Below are 6,000 nucleotides of genomic sequence, written 5' to 3'. Positions count from 1 at the left end.
TTGATGCTCATATGAACCTTAGGAAGTATATGAAGTTGTTTTATATTAGCACATGCATTCCATAAATTCCATAGGCTGGCCACACATGGACATATGACATCATCAACTTGCGACGAGAGCGGCTCCTATATTCAGTGAAAAACATATTTCTAGGATAAATAAAATATTGGCGGTGTTTTTCATTTCTGATTTTAGTTATAGGGGGCAAGTATAATGTTTTAAAGCCTATCTTATTAGCCAGGGATCCTTTTAAAACAGCCTGTTGCTCATTGCGTTCTTCTTTCTGGTCCCTGCAACAGACCTGGACACCAAGTGGAAGGCCTTGAAGGTCCTCAAGGCCATGGCCAGGTTGTCCCTGCTGATGGCAGATTTCTACATCATCGTGTGCTCTCTGCACCTCTTGAGCATCGCTTTCCAGCTGATCGGAGGTATAACAGTCACATCACTGAATTGGTTCCACACAGCACAGCATGAACCCATGAACACAAAAAAGCAGATGTTATTATTTTGATATTGATTATTATGAGTCCACTGTAGTGGAGTATGGTGGGTGGTTAGGATAATTTCACCAGTATGGGGTGTCGAGAGACTGCTCTAATCAAGATACAGGTGTAGGGGATTTAGCAGGTGTATGAAATTCCCCTAATCAGGCCTAGGTTTAGCCTAATCAGGCTAGCCTAGGCTGGGGTTGCCATGGGGAGCAATTGGCTCAGTACTTTTCCACTGCCAGAGCCTTTTCTTTCTTTTTTTTTTAAAGATATTTTTTTGCGGCTTACGCCTTTTATTGGTTTTTTGAAGGGACAGACAGTAGGCTGACAGGAAACGGGAGAGAGATGGGGGAAGACATGCAGTAAAGGCCGTGTCGGGCTCGGGAGTCGAACCCGCGGCACACTGCGACTGGATTACCAGTCGGGTGCCCAGACGGTTACGCCACCGCCTGGGCGCCAGAGCCTTTTCTACATCCACTTTTATGGCCATACGTTTGCTGTAGTCCCGTGGAGGTATAGGCAGCATGGGAAATCATTCTGTATATAATTTCTGACTAAGTGCCACATTGACGTATGTATGTGGCCTTCACAATTTGATTACAGACACATTTGTATCAGCGTGTCACCTGCTGGTGTTGTGAGAGCAGAGAAGCTTACATTGTAACACATGTTTGGGACTCAGCTCTACACTTTACACATCATCATTGTCCAAGAATTTCAGAAAATGGAAGAAGCACGATACAGTGTAGTTATTATTTAGCTCACAAGCATTTGGTAATACTTTTCATTGGGTCAATATTTATAACACCCCCACAGACACACTTACTGTAACCACTGTCACGTAAAAAAGAAAGAAAAATAGATCTATCGGGTGGAGAAATTACCCGATAGACTAGAGAACCCAAATGCAGGACTGCGTTGCAACTGGTGATCAAAACCCCAAGGTGTTTTATATTAATGCATAATCTCCATGTCTCAACTTTGTATGCTTTTGTTTTTTTTGGGGGGGGAATGAATGTTGTATTCCTCGTTCAAGTGTGTCACACAAAAGTAGCAAGAATTGCAGCTCACAATGCATGACATTGCAATACGACGTGAGCTTGCAGATCTGCTATTTTAGAAACAAAATGAAGTCTCTCTGTGGGCGAAAAAGAACGTTTCACCAATGAAAAGAGCTAAATAATAACGGCATGGGGTCCACTGGAACACAGGTTATTTTTTTCCATTTCCTGAAAAGTTTGGTGATTAGATAAACAAGGAAGCACAAAGTAGCAAAGTCTCACTGCTCACTCTCAACCGCGTGACAGTCTGTCCGTGTAGTAACATTTAATCACACATGCAGTTCTATCAATATGCAGCTAATATGCTCTTCTAGTCTAGATATAGACAGTCCCGCCCCCAATGAGCGGCCCGGAAGATAATTTGATTTCCAATTATTTTTTCATAAAATATTTATTAAAAGACCTGTAAGCCTCGGACAAAGCCAACTCGGATGGTGACAACTCATGACAATAAACGATTTTTTTTGCGGCGGAACAAATAATTAGAAAGAAGAAAACAAGGGGTGGGTACAACACTTTTTGTTGTGGTTTTTCTTCTTTCTAATTATTTGTTCGGCCCCCCAAAAAATTGTGTTTATTGTCATGATTTGTCACCATCCGAGTTGTCTTTGTCCGAGCTTTACAGGTCTTTAACCCATTTTGGGGCGGGAACCCCTTTTGGTGTTTTCAAGCATTCTGTTCTACTTTAGCTATTGAAAAATAGCAGATCTACAAGCTCATAGCGCGCCACCGAGTGGCGCGCTACGAGCTTGTAGGTCTGCGATTTTAGAAAAATCGTGAAAATGCTTTAAATCTTTGAATTATTACAGAGTGAACATTTTAACTCAAATCTTTGCTTCTGGGGAGGTCCCTGGAACAACATATTTTCAGATGGGGGGGCGGGGGGGGGGGGGGGGGGGGGGGGCGGAGGCATATTACATCTAATTCTTGGGGTCCTTGACATGAAATATCATTTTTTTAAATGTCGACGTCAGGCCTAAATGGGTTAAATAAATACTTTCTGAAACGTCTATGGGGAAAAAAAAGAATGTGAAATTCTCTTTAATTCCCGGGTCCGCTCGTCGTCATGAAAGGGGGTGGGACTGGACGCTCTATATCTTTGCTTTTGCACCACAAAACTGTTCCCGTCGCCCTCACTCGCACAAAGTGCTGGTGGAGGTGCCATTATTTAATTGTATTCATTTTGTATGGAGCAGTGCACTGCCATGTTTTTGACCTTCTTTTGTTTGTCGTTGTTGTCGCTGCACACGCAGGCAAGGCAGCCGGAGACATATTCCAGGACAACGTGGCTGTGCTGGCCAATCCCGCGGCCGCCTGCGTGACGGGCATGTTGGCGGCGGTGATGTTCCAGAGCTCCGCCCCGTCCTCCTCCGTGGTGGTCAGCATGGTGTCGGCTGGATGTAAGCATGCTGCAGCACGCATGTATTAGGGCATTCACTTCTAGTCATTTTCACTAGTGGACTAGTTGCCTAGTTTACTAGTCGACTAGTTGTTTAACTACCTATTATGTAAAAAAATAAAAAAAATAAAGTTTTTTTTTTCTTTTCTTTTTTTCCAACTAGTACCAACAAGGTCGACTAGTGGATTTACTAGTCGACTAGTAAACTAGTCGACTAGTAAACTAGTCGACTAGTTGCTTAATGCCCTAGCATGTATATGTACAGTGGTTCCCAAAGTGGGGTCCGGGGACCCCTTTAGGGGTCCTTGGGGGAGTTCCATGGGGTCCCTGCAATGATAGTTAGGAACACTCTGAGAGTGTACAAATGGAACCAAATGGACCCTTGTAAGTCTGTAACTCTGAGAGTGTACAAATGGAACCAAATGGACCCTTGTAAGTCTGTAACTCTGAGAGTGTACAAATGGAACCAAATGGACCCTTGTAAGTCTGTAACTCTGAGAGTGTACAAATGGAACCAAATGGACCCTTGTAAGTCTGTAACTCTGAGAGTGTACAAATGGAACCAAATGGACCCTTGTAAGTCTGTAACTCTGAGAGTGTACAAATACAACCAAATGGACCCTTGTAAGTCTGTAACTCTGAGAGTGTACAAATGGAACCAAATGGACCCTTGTAAGTCTGTAACTCTGAGAGTGTACAAATGGAACCAAATGGACCCTTGTAAGTCTGTAACTCTGAGAGTGTACAAATACAACCAAATGGACCCTTGTAAGTCTGTAACTCTGAGAGTGTACAAATGGAACCAAATGGACCCTGACGGGTCCATTTGGTTCCATTTGTACACTCTCAGAGTTAAATTAACTTTGATTTTACAATATAAATTGGGGTCCCAGAGATAGAAATGTCATTAATTCAGGTCAAACTGGGGGCCTTTGAAATGAATGAATGAATGAACGAATGAACGAATGAACGAATGAATGAATGAATGAATGAACGAATGAACGAACGAACGAATGAACGAATGAACGAATGAACGAATGAACGAATGAACGAACGAACAAACGAACGAACGAACGAATGAATGAATGAACGAATGAATGAATGAATGAATGAATTAACGAACAAACGAACGAAGAAACGAATGAATGAATGAACGAATGAACGAATGAACGAATGAACGAATGAACGAATGAATGAATGAATTAATTAACGAATGAACGAATGAATGAATGAATGAATGAACGAATGAATGAATGAACGAATGAATGAATGAACGAATTAACGAATGCATGAACGAATGAACGAATGAACGAATGAACGAACGAATGAACGAATGAACGAATGAATGAATGAACGAATGAACGAATGAACGAATGAACGAATGAACGAATGAACGAATGAATGAATGAATTAATTAACGAATGAACGAATGAATGAATGAATGAATGAACGAATGAACGAATGCATGAATGAATGAATGAATGAATGAATGAACGAATGAATGAATGAATGAATGAATGAATGAACGAATGAATGAATGAATGAATGAACGAATGAATGAATGAATGAATGAACGAATGAATGAATGAATGAATGAACGAATGAACGAATGAACGAATGAACGAATGAACGAATGAACGAATGAATGAATGAATTAATTAACGCATGAACGAATGAATGAATGAATGAATGAACGAATGAATGAATGAACGAATGAACGAATGAATGAACGAATGAACGAATGAACGAATGAACGAACGAATGAACGAATGAACGAATGAATGAATGAATGAATGAATGAATGAACGAATGAACGAATGAACGAACGAATGAATGAACGAATGAACGAATGAACGAATGAACGAACGAATGAACGAATGAATGAATGAACGAATGAACGAATGAACGAATGAACGAATGAACGAATGAATGAATGAATTAATTAACGAATGAACGAATGAATGAATGAATGAATGAATGAATGAACGAATGAATGAACGAATGAACGAATGAATGAACGAATGAACGAATGAACGAATGAACGAACGAATGAACGAATGAACGAATGAATGAATGAATGAATGAATGAATGAATGAATGAACGAATGAATGAATGAACGAATGAATGAATGAATGAACGAATGAATGGTTGAAAATCACTGCTAGATAGCCACACAAAACTTCTCTTATGGGTGTCCTGGGGATACGTTTTTAAATGGGGGGGGGGGTCTGCAGGCTGATTGATGAGTATGATTTTGGGGGGTCCTTGACATGGAAAAAATGTACAACCACTGCTGTACAGTACACGTGGCTCTACTGTAAATGTAGAAACCGCAGGCGTTTTATTTTCAAAGGGGGAAAAAACAATGACTCGAGTCATTATATTATATCAGCTTGCATTCCATTCTCTTGCATAATTGTACCTGTCAGTGGGTCTTTCTGTAGTGGCGTTTTGCAGTCTCTATAGAGCGTCGCAGTCCCGCCCCCTACCATGGCCCAGGAAATGAATCCCAATGCATTTTTCCCATAGACATTTCAAAAAGTATTTATTTAAAGACGGTTACGCCGCGGACAAAGCCAACTCGAGTCGTGACAACTCATGACAACACAAACAATATTTTGGATCAAACAAATAATTACAAAGAAGAAAAACAACAAAAAAAAGTGTTTTTTTCTTCTTTCTAATTATTTTGTTCGGCCCAAAAAATTGTGTTTGTTGTCACGATTTGTCACGACTCGAGTTGGGCTTTGTCCGCGGCGTAAACGTCTTTAAATAAATACTTTCTGAAATGTCTATGAGGAAAATGAACGGAGAATCATTTCCTGGTCCATGGTAGGGGGCGGGACTGCGACGCTCTATTGTCACGGTGCGGTCGGGGGAGAGGAGAGCAGGCTTAAAGACGCATACTGTACATAACATACACGAGTTTTAGGTGATACGCCATCACCTTCAGATAGATAGATTATCACCTAAAACGGCGATAATAATGAGTCGAGGGCCGCCATCATACATTGCGGTGATGTCATTAAGCATTGACCCCGCCTCCCTCTG

The sequence above is a fragment of the Electrona antarctica genome (genome assembly GCF_951216825.1).
Source record: "Electrona antarctica genome assembly, chromosome: 7".
Classification (NCBI taxonomy): domain Eukaryota; kingdom Metazoa; phylum Chordata; class Actinopteri; order Myctophiformes; family Myctophidae; genus Electrona; species Electrona antarctica.
This window is presented reverse-complemented; position numbering follows the sequence as displayed.